Source organism: Typopeltis vanoorti, chromosome 24 (assembly GCF_054136105.1).
Source record: "Typopeltis vanoorti isolate ZY-2024b chromosome 24, IOZ_Tvanoo_1.0, whole genome shotgun sequence".
Taxonomy (NCBI): domain Eukaryota; kingdom Metazoa; phylum Arthropoda; class Arachnida; order Uropygi; family Thelyphonidae; genus Typopeltis; species Typopeltis vanoorti.
The window spans coordinates 42,703,376-42,718,146 of record NC_143572.1 but is presented as its reverse complement, the minus strand read 5'-3'; the positions used below and the strand labels follow the sequence as shown (position 1 = coordinate 42,718,146).

Below are 14,771 nucleotides of genomic sequence, written 5' to 3'. Positions count from 1 at the left end.
AAGGATTTTCCATTAAAATAAGAACTTGTAATAAAACTGCAAATCTTGTATGGGTAATCTGTAAAAAGATGACAAGAGAAAAACCATTTAAAATCCTATAAATCACATGTTATAAAAGGAATATCTTGTGATATGTATTTTCACAGGCACTTTTCAGCAGTTATGTTTAAAGTTTATCATAATTGATTCCTAATATGTACTTTCAAAGAGTGCACAAGATATTATGATAGTATTACATAATGAAGTTTTTATTATTACTCTCTTCCTCTTGGCAATTTTCATCTAAATTAATCTGTTATTTGTCACAATTCCAATGCTGTGAGATCTTAAATTTCATCATCATCAATTTCCTGAAATGTACTCTCAAGGGGCGTTCAGGCTACTATGACAGCACTACATGATTAGATTTACATTATTATTAATTTCTTATCAACAATTTTCCTCCAAATTAATCTGTTACTCGTCAACACCTCAACATTGTTATATCTAACATTTCATGCTTCCAAGGCACTTCTGACTTAATCAATCCATCTAGACTTTGGTCTTCCTCTGGGTCTCTTTCCTGCCATCAAACAACTGTTTTGATAATCTTTCTTCACCATTCTATTTAAGTGGCCATACCACTTTAGATTAGTTCTGTTCACACCCTCTTGAATGCTAACATTTTCATTTTTAATATGATTCTGCCATTGATGACATCCGTTCGCTCTCAGACTCTTATATCTGTGGTCCCTAGTCTTTAATCAAGTGCTTTATTTCTAAGATTGTAAATTTCATTCTTCTAAAGCACTAATAATTGCATGAACTCATCTATATCTTGGTCTTCTTATGGCTATTTTCCTGCTACCCTGGCATTAAACATCTATTAACTTTCCTCTCCCATTCCATGATCATACACTCTCTGCCCACAAATTCTTGAATGCTCACAATGTCAACTTTTCAACTTCCTTTCTAACATCTTTATTTTTAATGTCATTCTGCTGTTGATGCCACCTGTTCACTCCCTTAATTCTTCTCACAACTCTCATAAATGATGTATAGTATTCAATCAACTGTTTTATTTATAACCCAACTCTCATAATCCATATATGTTACAACTCTCATAATCCATATATGTCACAATTAGTTTGAACACTGTCTTGTATACTGCTAGTTCAATTGTGACTAATTTCTCTCTTATTCTATAAAAATTATTCAGTTACCAGAGTCCATGACAGGCTTTGCAGCAACATTTCTGACTGCTACACAAATTGGTATTACTGGAGTGAAGCAATAGGCAAGAAACTTCTGAATAATGAGATATTATATGCAGGCTATTCAAAATATCATTACGACTGCAGCATGGCAATTAGTGGTATTTCTGTAATTCTACTAGCTTCATCCCTTTTCCAGAGATGCTTCTAACAGGGATGGTACCCATTTTCAATTCTCTAACATCTGAGTTCTAATAACTGACTTTTCACTATGTGCGTCTCTGATCAGTTCTCCACATTCCTACTGGCTATGTAGTGGTTGCCCTCCAGTTACCTAGCTTTGTTCCTTAAGTATTTGAATTTTCAATTTAGCAAACAGAAGTGAAAAATACCTAAGATAATTTCATTTTGAGTTGAAGGCAGGTGCATTACTTATGCTATTATTTATAATAGTGAATTAGATGTTATCAAATGTGGAAAGATATAACAGAATATTAGTTAATTTGGTATGGTTTATTTCATGTGGGGGTTCTCCCCTTTCCTCGACCATCCCTTAGGACTGGTTGAGCCCTCCTAATGAAGGCTTAAGTATGTATTTTATGACTGTAGACCTGTGTGTGTTCACAGGCCAGTTTGCCTGTTCTGAGGGATGCGGCTAACTCGCATTTAGTCAAAAAAGGTTCCTCATGTCATGGATGGGAATCGAACCCAGGACTTTCCGACCAAACGGCTTCGTCTATACCGACTGAGATACGGAGGCTCACTTGGTATGGCGAGAATGAGAGAATTCAGCTAGAGTAATGTACTAGAATACAAAACCATGCTCAAACCAATTTTGGCATGTGAATTTTCTAGTTAAATTCAAAATAAACAGTATAATACAGCATTACTGCTTCTTCTTCGAGTGCCATTTCTTATCGGAGGTTGGCGACCATCTTGGCAAATTTTGAACGATCCTCAGCTATTCTGAACAGTCCCTCAGAGCTCATGAGATTCTCTTGGTCTTCCTTGTCTTCTTCTTCCATTTATCTTCCCTTTTATAATCAACTGAAGTATCTTATATTTTCATTATGAAGTAGGTGGCCAAGATATGCAGTTTCCTTCTTTTTATGGTATCTAAAAGTGCACGTGATTTCCCCATTTGTTCAAGTACTTCCTGATTGGACGTTTTTGCTGTCCATGGGATTTTTAACATTCGTCTGTATAACCACATCTCAAAGGCTTCAAGATTTTTTTTTATTGATGCTGTCTTCAAAGTCCAAGTTTCAGCACCGTACAGCAGTACAGACTATATACATAGCATTTAACCATACATACTCAAAGCTCTAAATTTAAATTGCAGCTACACAGTGTTGATTTCATCAGGAGAAAATTTTTTCTTGCTATTTCAGTTCTAACTTTTATTTCGATTTCTGTATTGCATTTTTCATTTAACCAGCATTACTACTACATTTAAAACTTCCATAGTGTCGCTGATTAATCAGAGGTGGTACGATCTGCAGACAACCATAATTTTATTATGCCTCACTCTGAAGTCATTCAAGACATGTCCACTCAATTCCATACTGGCAATGCACTATCTGTTACTCTTCCTGCAAAAAATAATACTGTTACTCTGCCCAATTTTATTTAATCTGTAAGCAAATGAATATCTCCCTTAAAGCTTTCACGTGTAACATCATTTCATGTGGTCTCGGAAAAGAACCAACCATATAGTGCACTACTTATCATTTTCCATCCATCAGCCAACCATTCCTATATCTAGGTTGCCAGTATTGAACATCCCTTCACCACTACCACTACTACATGTCAGATTTAGGATCTTGAATCTTGAGAACCTTGGAGCACTTTCTGTTAGCAGTTCATTTCATAAAAAAAAACATCCATATTTAATTATAATTTATTATACTAAAATATAAAATATCATTCAGTGTTATTATACTTTTTTTATAATGGAATAATAAAAGTGAAGGCAAGCTTTGCCAACTGCAGTCTTCTTATGAGGCTGACTAATCATCTGACTAATCAAAACAATCAATCTAACTATTCTTTGAATAGTTAGATTGATTATTTTGGGTTTTATTGGTACAATGGCTACTAAGGCCACGTACAGTATGTGACTGTGACTAAAATTAAAACAGTAAGCATGTACAAGAAAAAAGAAAGATGTAAAAAAATGCAAAATAAAAATAAATACAGTATTCAGCAAATAAGTAAATGAAGGTACAATTCAGTATATGTATGCAAAATAAACAAAAATTCTGAGTAGATGTAATTGTACATTGATTCTGTGTTAAAAAGTAAACTTTCATGCACTTTATCTGTATTAGATAGAATACACTCAAATGTATATGGTTGAACCAAAGTAGTACAACTGATATGCTGTTCCCAAATATAGTGGTGGCACTCTAACAGTATAATCTGTGATTAGACAACATTACAGTGCTTACATACACAGATGGGTCATCAGCATTCAGTAAGAAAAATGCATTAGATGACCATGACCTCAATGGAGCTTAGTAAGCACAACTTACTCACTTTAGTTTTCATGCAGAAGTAGAATACCAATATTTAATTTCAGGCTTGATCTATTTATATTTTCAATGTCTGTCTGCAATGATGACTACCATTGATAAATGATTTTTTTTCCTTGTACTAGCTATCTATAATCTCTCTAGGAGACTGACAAAAACTAAAGAAGATTAAAGATGATCTAGTAGCCCAATCCAATTTCCCTTGATTCTACTGTTTGGTATTAATACAACTGCAACATCTACATGGAGCATCTTTATTTGATAGAATAATTGTTGTACCAAATGTGGATTATGTAAGCAGGCATAATTGACCAAATGGATAGCACTTCTGTTTATAACCAACAATTTATGAATTCAAATCCCACTGCAGACATGGATGTTTGTGAGTGTATTAAGATGGTAGGTGAATTTCAATACCCAGTGTGAGATTGTAACTGCTTAATGGTGGTCAGAAACAGTTTGAAAAAATTTCATGTTTTTGGTATCTAGAGAAAGGTTACTGGATTATCTAACTTCAAGGCCACTCAAGATACTAAATGTGATAGTCCTTTCATAAACAGGGTGCTAATAAGAAAACATTTTTGGTAATAAGTCTTAAAGATGTTCTTCTGTATATTAATTTTAGTACAGTGCTATTTCACCAGTTTCAAAAACTGTTAATACATATTAAGAATATATACCACAACAAATATTTAAGAAAATAAAGATTGCAATTCATAATTTGAGTGATATTAATACAGAGTTTCTTTACTTAACACCAGTTTATATTTAAATGAGTAATTATCAATAGCACTATACTTTGAAAAATTACTTCTTTTGTGAAATTTAGGATGCATTCTAATTAACTTTTCCATTTCATACACATATTGACTTTTACTACTTAACCACAAAAATGTAAGAATTTAAAGGGATTCTAATTGTTAAATTCAGTGCAAGATGACCATCCAGTTTATTGGAGGTCTGAAGCAGCTTGAAAAAGTCCCATGTTTGGTCTTTACAATAGGATTTTATATATCAGGTCTCTATAACAAAATAAAAATAGAATGCCAATGGAAGATTACTGTTTATAAGATCAGTGATTTTATCATAGCAAACAGTTTTTTATTCTGCAATACATTTTTTATTAAGTGAGTGTTTTATTACTGTACAATATGTTGTTACCCATGGATTACATAAGTTGGAATTCTAAAGAGAAGCAAAACTGAAATATGCAGTAGAGTAATAACTGCAGTAATAACTCTATATATTCTATTTCTGGAGTAAACATTTGCCATCTTGTTTGTGCTGGCAATTATCTAAAGAGGAACAGCTGAGAATGATAAAATTTCCCACAATATCATAGTAAATATCCATTATCAGTTGCAAGATGTTTGTGGAGAATGCAGTCTTGTAGATAACACAGTTAGAGTAGAAATGGTATAAAATGAATGTGAGAAGGTGGATACAGATGCATGGGCATAAGTTTCTGTACTTAATAACAAATATCACTCCCACATAAGAGGTTGCAGAATCTATAGCAAACTGATGATGATGGTGTGTGTGGGGTTAAAAAAGGAAAAAAAAAAATTAACCTGTCCAGAATAAAACCTAGACTTCCTGGCTGAAAACCAGGTATCCTAGCGACTAGACCATACAGGATGGTAATGTAAAAATAATGAACGTATTATTGACAAATAAGAAAATTGGGTGACAACGAAAAATGCCGAATTTGCACACCGAGACAGGGCATATTGATGTTAAAAGGCAAAATAACAACTCCAGTTAACAGTAATAAAATCAGTATTTCTATTTCACACCTTTCCAGCATGGGTGTAGTAATGGTTGCGGTTGTCAAAATTAGTGCAACATAACATAATCATCCGCAACTTGTTATAATCAGGGTTTTCAAAAAACTCTATGCTTCGTCAACCAACTCAGACAAACATATTATCAAGAAATATTTATAGTTTACGTTAATTAGTCCTGATTAGTGTTTAATGAAACAGCAATTAAATAACTATTACCTGACACAGAATGCCACTCATCAGAACTATTACCATTGTTAAAATATCATCCACCTGATTTCGAACAGTTCAGTGTTGTCATTAACTAGCTATAAAATAAATGTGTTTTATATTTTATACGCACATTTCTAATACAGTTGTCTTCCTTCTAAATATTAAAACACATGACACTACGTTTTACTAAACTTAAATTTCTATTTCATATTACATATCCACCAGAAACAGCTGATTAACAAAGTTGTTTAACAACTCCCTCTGCAGAACAACGAAAGTGAAAGTTATCAAAAGAAAAGTTATGGAGACCTTTTGTCACCAAATCATTTTCTATTGAGTGAAGAGGGGGGGGGGGGGAAAACGTTGCAAATCTGGCATATTGATTTCACATCCAAGATTATTAATCTTGGATGTGAAAGATTACTTTAGCATCTTTCCAACACTCAGTAACCGAAATACACCGCAAAACGAGTCAAAGGTTGGTCGATTGGTAGAGCCTCTGCTACTAATAGCTTAAGCAAGTTTGAGCGCGGTTAGTAGTTGGACGGAGTTCAATCGTTCGATGCTGTTGGCACACTCTCCCTTGATGAGTCTTTGGACTCCCTGGAGGTGTCACATAATAATAATAATAAAGTCATTCCACTGACCAATCAGTTTCTTCACATCATAAGACTACAATTATAGTACTGACATTATCTTGATTTGTTCTCCCTCTTACAATATACAGAGGATGAATGCTTCTGAATAGTTTTTCCACAAATTACAAAATGAAGCGTTGAACTAAAAAAATTACTTAACTTGATAACCACTTTAAATTATTATAATATTTGATACAACAGTAAGCAATTTTTCATTGACTATGATGTCTCATAAAGTATAATTATATTTTCTAAGAGAGGCACCTGTGTAGCGTGTGGCAACATTTCGTTCACAACAGAAGAAAGACTGTCTATAGTTTCGGTTTAATTCACTGAGTACAGAAACGTTTACTAGGCCGTTCTTTAGCTGGTACTCGAGTTAGTCAAACTTTGGAGCAGGCAAATAGAGTCACTTCTCCAATAAACCCTACATCTCCTAAAAAATAAATCACAGAACTGACATTGTTACAAATAATACAATATGAGTGTTAAGGATTAGGATCGCGAGAGGGCTGCAGTTGTTTGCCATACTCTCTCTCTCTCTCTCCGATATCTCTAAAAATCATCGATAGCTGTGGCCTCAGCTTTTGGTGATGACTGAAAGTGGAGACCTATCCTCCCGAATCCGATTTCTAAAAGTTATTTAGAGTTAAAAGAACTTTGCCTATTTCCTTTTGGAAATAAAAGACATTACATTCGAGAGTTTATTTTACTTATATTTCTAAATGAGGAAAAAAATAGAACGAACCAATGAGTTCCAATATCTTAAAGTATAGAGAATATTACGAGTATTGAAATCATTCTGGTGGTGGCCTTCAATAGCCTATACTTGCCTCCGTAGCGCAATTAGAACGACGGATTGCGCCCTTCGATTAGAATAGGCCTAAGTTCGATTCTCGTCGCGACGGGAGGAATCTTTATCTGGACGATTTTCAATCGAAGGTGAGTTAGCCGATCTCAGACGGTGGTAGCAGGGTTTATTCTTCCGGAAACTCGGGATTTTCATCCCGCATGCAGGCAAATCTGCCCTTCAGAACACACGCAATTTACAGACATAGAATACCAGTTGTGGTGGAGGCGGGTGGTAGATGGTGCTGATTCGTAGTAGAGGTTGTGTGGTCGTTGAGACAGTTGCAGGTGTCCTCCCGCGATGAGTCTTGGGACTCCTTGGAGGTGTCAGGAATAATAATAATACTTACGTACCATCTCCATAATGTAGTCATGAACACGTCGTGATATTTTTTCCTTAGGTTGTGAAGACCTGAGTTTGAATTCCGTCTAAGATCCTAACACTTATAAGGGCTTTGCAAGTGAACATGAGTTTACTGTCCTCATATGTTTTTTTTTCGCCGAAACTAGAGCTTGTCATCCCTAAGAAAAAGGCAAACTGAGCGGGGGGGGTGCACAATTAAAAGACAAAATACACCAGCTGCATACCCAACTCAGCCCAAATGGTCAGCTCAAAGAAACCCAAGAACCCCACAATAATAATTCAAAACAGGAAGAATGAACAGAATGTTGAGGGAGACACATTTTCAAGTTTTAAAAAATTTTTATTTTTAAATACTAGATTTAAATACCATCCATTGAAATATTTTGATAACTGATATGTTATCAACTAGCTTTGTGTATTACATCCAGCCTAGTTGGACAAGTGGCTTGCTTACTGGGTCTCCAATCAACAGGATGCAGGTTTGAATCCAACAATGCCATGAATGTTTTATATAGAAGATGAATTTCATCATCCGGTGTGAGACCACCAGCCTGCTTACTGAAAGCCTGAAGTGTTGCTTGAAAAATTTCCAAGTTTAGTATATAGAGTAACGTTTTAAAATTAGGTAAAGAAGAAATAAGATTTTAAAAAAAAATAAAAAAGAACACTAAGCCCATCCACACAGCATTACTGTATTATAGGAGTACATTTCATGAATGCAGTTATATATAATTCTAGAGTGAACATAACATTCTAGAACTACAAAAAAAAAAAAAAAAAAAACTGATGGCAGAGCACGTTGCAAAATTTTGTAGAGCAATCCCAAATTTCGGTTCAATCATACCACTTTCCAGAATATCAAAGGAAAAAATGTTGAATTCTATTTCAAAGTAATTCCACTCGGGTTGGATAGTATTTCATAAAATGTGGACTGTGTATGTACAGAAGAGCATGTCCAACTGGTTCAATTGTAATTTTACTTCAATTATTCTCACTGGGGAAATTTAGCAAAACGATTTGACTTAATATTAATGTAATTAATATTACTCAAAATTTATTAAATTATTAATTAAGATCATAAATTTACTATTTAGGTCTCAAAGAGAAGCTCAGGTAGGTTGCTCTACTGGTTTCAAGGGACCTACCAAATTTGAGACAATCACTGTTGTTCACTGCTGTTACGCTGTGAAAGGTTCGTGCTATTATTGCCATATTTTGTTTTTCTCTTATTTTTGTGGTTTCTCTTAGTTGTTATGAGCATATTTTATCTTTCTTCACGAAATGTCATTAACCGGGATTCTTCACTCATGTGACTATCTCCACTCTTGTATTCAATACAAATCGCCCTTGGACCACAGCACCTGCAGAGGAGTCCAGTCCCAAATATGATGAGAAATTTGCCATTAACTTTGAAAGACTTGATTCATTAATAGCTTTGAGTTCACTATTAGTGATGGCTGTAGGGTAGAGAAGGCTGCCACCTCCAACCATTCTTCAAAAAAGTTAGTTGGGGAAGGAGATCTGTCCAACTCCCTTTGAAAATAAAAGGCATTAAACTAAATAAATAAATAAGTACAAATCTTCTAATGATGAGATGATTTGTTTTCATTTTTTTAATTGAAAAGACCAAGGTTCAAATGCTCCCTAGGAAGCAAAGAACCCTTTTGGAGGACTTTTAAACTGTGGGCGAGTTCGTCTCTCAGATACATGGAAATAGTCGGGTTCCCTTCTAGAAACTTGTATTTTTTTTAGTTAGTTAGCCATTACTTCACTAGATACCGTTTATACTTAGTGATAGTCTTGGGCCACCTATTTCTGATTGGCTTCCGTGGTGATTGAACTGCTCCCTTCTTCAAAAGTGAGACAGAGATAAAACGACCTCGTCTACTACTTCCTACTGGAGATTTTAGGATTTAGAATATTTAAAATTTTTATTTATTTATTTTTGATGGTTCTCCATCTCAAACATCAGGAATGGCTAGAGAATCGTTGTCAAAACATCTTTAGCTCAGTGGAAGTGGTGTTTGCACTCCTCAGTGCAAACCGCCCGAAGATGGACTTAAATTCAATTCATTCAAGAAAATGTTCCTCTCGGCGACTAGAGGAACTTTTTCGAAGTCCTTTTTTTCGGCCGGTTCCAGAGATAGACTAACTCGGGAACCGAGTTAGTCTATCTCTGGCACGGGCAAGAGGTTTTTTCTCTCGGAAACTCAGGATTTTCGTCCTGTAAACCCAAGAAAATCGACTTTAAAACCCGCCCTATTTCAGACATTAAAAGAAATATTGTGTTAGGGTTAGGTGACAGAAATTACGGATTGTTGAGCTGAAATTGATAGACTAACTCGATAGACTAGATATCGAATTAGTGCACTTTTCTTACAGATAGGTTGTAATGTTGTCAAACTTAGAGAAGTCACTTATGCTAAACTGGTTGGTATTTGACATGGCGGCATATTACTGTATCCTTCACCAACTCGAAAGACTAACTCGGGAATCGAGTTTATCTCTGGCGCGGGCAAGCGTGTTTTTTCTCCCGGAAACTCGGGTTTTTCGTCGTGTAAACTGAAGAAAATCGACCCTAGAACCCACACTATTTCAGACATTAAAAGAAATATTGTGTTAGGGTTAGGCGACAGAGATTACGGGTTGTTGAGCTGGCTTTTCACTGCGTGCCGCTTAGTTAGTGATCGCCTTGGGCCAGCTATCTCTGATCGGGTACCAGTGGAGATTGAACTGCCCACTCAGTCTCCAAAAGTTAGATAGGGCTAAAACGGCCTCGCCTACTCCAGTCTCCATATACGGGAATAAAAGGCGTTAGCTAATTTTCATTTATTTATTATTTTTTTAAGTATACGTGATGTAAATATTAGGCATAATAACAAGAGTGTCATTATCTGATATTATTTTTAAGACTGTATTTGTGCCTAGAAAAAATCAAGTTATCATAAATGAATGATCGTTAATAAAAATTCAATGCTAGAATGCTAGCAGCTACAAATACTTTCAAGCACTTTGAAATGTTTATTTTTATTAATACAAATTACCATTCTATATTTTTTACTGCCCTTTTCTTACAGATAGGATGCAATTTTGTCAAACCTAGAGAAGTCACTTATGCTAAACTGGTTGGTATTTGACATGGCGGCATATTACTGAATCCTTCACCAAGTATTTATTACTAAAGCATTTTATCATACAAAACTTCCCAGTATGCCAGTATAAAGAAAATTTCGTGCATATATCCATATTCGTGTCATAAGTCGAGATAAACATGTACTGTTTTTTCATGCGTTTGGAAGCCAAAGGTAAATAGTGTGATCAGCTGATTGATCATCGCTTCAAGTGTATGCAGAAAGCTTTAAGGTTTTGGAAAAAGAAAATGAAATGCCTTTAAGAACAATGATAGTGCACTTAGAAGAGAAAGGGGGTGGGGAATTGTTATATTGAAGTACCCATGCAATTTCACCTCAGACACTATTCACGACGCATAATTGAATAAACATGTACATTTATTTTTTCAAAGGGTTATTGTGTACTTCTACATAAAGATCCAATCACGGTTTTCGAATATTTTCCATGGTTTTTTATATCGTATATAAAATGATATATAATGATAAATAAATAATATATACAGCCCTTTTTATACAATTTTCAGGGGACTGATGGAAAAAAGTGCAAATAGCAGGAAAGTGTAAATAGCAGGAAATGTAAAAAAACATTAAAAAAAGCTAAAAGATGACTTACTGCTAAGTATGTCAGTCTACATACTAGATTACAAAATTTAATAACTAAAAATAAATTAATTTACAATGTACTTAAATTTATCTATTTAAAAAAATCTTTAATTGTTGATTGTTTTTGCTTTTCGTTTTTTTTTTTTTTTTTTGACTTAGCGCCAGATTGCTTTGCATTGAGTTCAATGCTTGACCTGTTTTTTTTACTATCGTGTTCAAAGTGGAAACGGAGAGTCCAAGATCTTATGCTAAATGCACGCGTGTTCCGGCATGCCAATTTACACGTCGCAGAATTGCCATCTTTTCTCTACCGAAATACATTTTCTGTCTTTTTTCTTTTTGTTGAAGAAAATCGACCAAGGCAACTCGTGGTAGAGGTAGAACAAGCTCCGATCACTAATCTTAATATTTACCCTTAATGCCAAAACACATCAGTGGGAGCTAGGCTCCCACTGATGAGACCTCAAAAAAGGTCGAAACCAGTCTGGATAGTGGCCCCTTGCCTTTAATACAAAACATCATACATCCCCTTTTTGGAGATGTGTTTTGGCATTAAGGATAAATATTAAGATTAGTGATCGGAGCTTGTTCCACCTCTACCACGAGTTGCCTTGGTCTTGCACTACCTGTAGGATCAGCTAGTCTTGCATCATTTGCAGGCGCAAACTTGACATTTTTGTCTGTTTGCTTACTTGGGAAAAATGGAGTAAAACCAGGTTTAAAATTGCTTGATATCTTTAATATATATATATATATATATTATGATAAATAAATAATAAAAAATAATCAGCTAATGCTTTTTTCCCCACATAGAGAGTAGGTGAGGCCGTTTTATCCCTATTTAACTTTCGGATACTGAATGGGGAAGTTCAATCTCCACTTGTAGCCAATCAGAGATAGCTAGCCCAAGGTTATCACTAACAAGTGCGGCAACGTTGTGGTCCTTAACCCTAATACAATATTTTTAATGTCTGAAAATGGGTTCGACGACCGATTTTCTTGAGTTTATGGGACGAAAAATCCGAGTTTCTGGGAGAAATAACCCGCCTGCGCATGCCAGAGCTCGATTAACTCGGAAACCAGTTGAGAAAAGGCTTAGAAAATGATCCTCTAGTCGGTGACTAGATTCGAACCCAAGTCTTTCGCCATAGAGTGCAAACACCGCTTCTACAGAGCTACACAGGCCCTCAAATAGCTCATTGGAAGTGGTATGTGGCATTCATAGCGCTACTGTCTAAAAAAAGTGCATCATAAGTTCTATTCTAGTTGCCGACTGCTGAATCTTTTTTCGGCTGGTTCCCGAGTTAGTTAATCTATGGCAAGAGCAAGAGGGTTTTTTCTCCCGTAAACTCAAGAAAATCGACAGTAGAACCTACGAATTTTCTTACAGTAAACACAGTGTTAGGATTAGGAACCACGAGACGGCCGCAATTCTCAGCTGCCTCTCTTCAATGGATGGCATGCATAATAAATGATAACCTCGGGATAACTATCTGTGATTGGCAACCAGAGGAGATTGAACCATTCACTTCAGTCTCCAAAAGTTCTATAGGGCTAAAACGACCTCGCCTGCTCCCTATATGGGAATAAATGCGTTATCTTTTTTTTTTTTTTTGATAATCTAATTTTTTTTTATAACAATATTTTTATTTGATAAAATAAATAAATATTCGCTGCCTGGAAAGAAGTCAAGTCAACGAACACCATAGTACAGAAACAAAGAGCCATGGCATCCACCTTAATCAGATGCAGGACCTCCTTTCACTGCGATGACTGCAGCAATCCTAAGAGGCATACATTCCACAAGCGTACGATAGCAATCGTTGGGAATTTTGGATCGTTCTTCATGTAGGCATGTAATGAGATCTTGAACTGTTGTGATTAATTGGAGCGTCCTCACCCGACGCTCCAATTAATCCAACAGATCTTCCACAGGGTTGAGATCAGAGCTCTGTGGAGGACAGTCAAGTGCGATGACTTTCATGTCCACAAACTACGCAGTTGAAGTAGTAGCTTTATGACGTGGTGCATTGTCTTGCTGAAAGAGACAATGGTCAGTTTCGTAGAAACGCCACAAAGTAGGAAGTATTGCATTGTCCAGAATGTTCAGATATTTCTAGGACTTCAATGTTCGTGGCACCACAAACAAAAGTTTGAGGTCAAACGAAGAGAAAACCGGACCATACCAATACACCGCCATTTCCGAATATCATAGTTGGGATTACACACTCTGTTAACAGATGTTCATTAAACATCCGCCACACCCATGTCCATCTAACTGCATGGAAGAGGGCGCAACATGATTCGTTTGCTCAATAACACAACTTTCCAAGCTTCCACACCCCAACTGTACAAGCTCTTTGCGCTACTGAAGACGACAATGCACGTCAGTTTGGGTATTGTGGAGCATATTGCGTTTCTAATATGGAAACCCATTTCGTTAGCCTCGGTTTTGAATGTTTTTATTCAGATTCGTGTTCCAGTCTCGATGCCTGAAACTCCGTATTCTGGAATCCCATGCGGCAGACTTCCTGCACTTTAATCTCAGTACCTTATAGACTTGGGATGGCCCAATTTTCCAACAAATAGCAGAATAGATATGTCTACAACATGGCCTCCTATCACAACGCTTTTTTCAAATTCTGTCGGTTCCCTTGTTGATGCAGTTGCACTGAGTTGGGAGCATCATGTTCGTCCAAATTATACTGGCTAGAAACACATCCCTGACTCGTTACATCCCGGTAGCAAGATGTATTTCTTTCCTGGAATGTCCGATGAATTCTCACCTCCATGCAGTGTATGTATAAAAATATTAAATAATAATAATTTAACGCTTTTTATTTCCTTATAGGGAGCAGGCAAGGCCTTTTAATCTTATTTAGTTTCCACCGGTAGCCAATTAGAGACAGATGGCCTATAACTATCACTAATTATAGGCGGCCACCGATGAAGAGATGGGTAAAGAAGTGCTGCCATCTCGTGGTACCAAACCCTAACAGGATGTGTTACTGTCTAAAAGCTCAGAGACTCGGGAACTCGTAGAAGAAAGGCTTAGAAAAAGTTCCTCCAGGCGGTGACTAGACTTGAACTATATGTCTATCTCCGGGCGGTCTAGCGCAGAGGATGAAAGCGCCATTTCCACTGAGTTATTACAAAGGCCTTGGGCAATGCGTATATATATATATATATATATATATATTTATTTATTTTATGATGTTCCCACATATGAAAGGTCACATGACCTATCACTGTACAGTGTAGATGTGAGGGCAAGTGATTAAGGGGTAAATGTAGCTTGTCAATGTTTCTTAAAGTGCGGAAGGTTATACTCAGTGTGAAACAGTATGGGGTGAGATTGTTCGAAAGAATAGAGGTGGACGGAATGAAGGAAGCTGATGAGAAGTTAGTTCAGTGTACTGGAGCTGGACAGTGTATGGGTGTTGGCTAGAGGCTGTTCTTGTT

General features: G+C 36.1%; 1 protein-coding gene across 3 annotated transcripts in view; it reads right to left on the bottom strand.

Annotated features, from left to right (window-relative positions):
• LOC150093134 (choline/ethanolamine transporter flvcr2a-like) overlaps window positions 1-14,771 on the bottom strand; it is a 203,069-nt gene that overhangs the window by 169,075 nt on the left and 19,223 nt on the right. Inside the window, exon 1 of one of the 3 annotated variants that reach the window (XM_090413325.1) lies at window positions 6,627-6,661. The exons of 1 other annotated variant lie outside the window; for it this stretch is intronic. The gene's annotated coding sequence lies outside the window, so the exon portion shown is untranslated. Of the gene's footprint in view, window positions 1-5,730; window positions 5,917-6,626; window positions 6,662-14,771 lie in introns of those variants that run through there. One more of the 3 variants, XM_090413322.1, reaches the window with a different exon arrangement.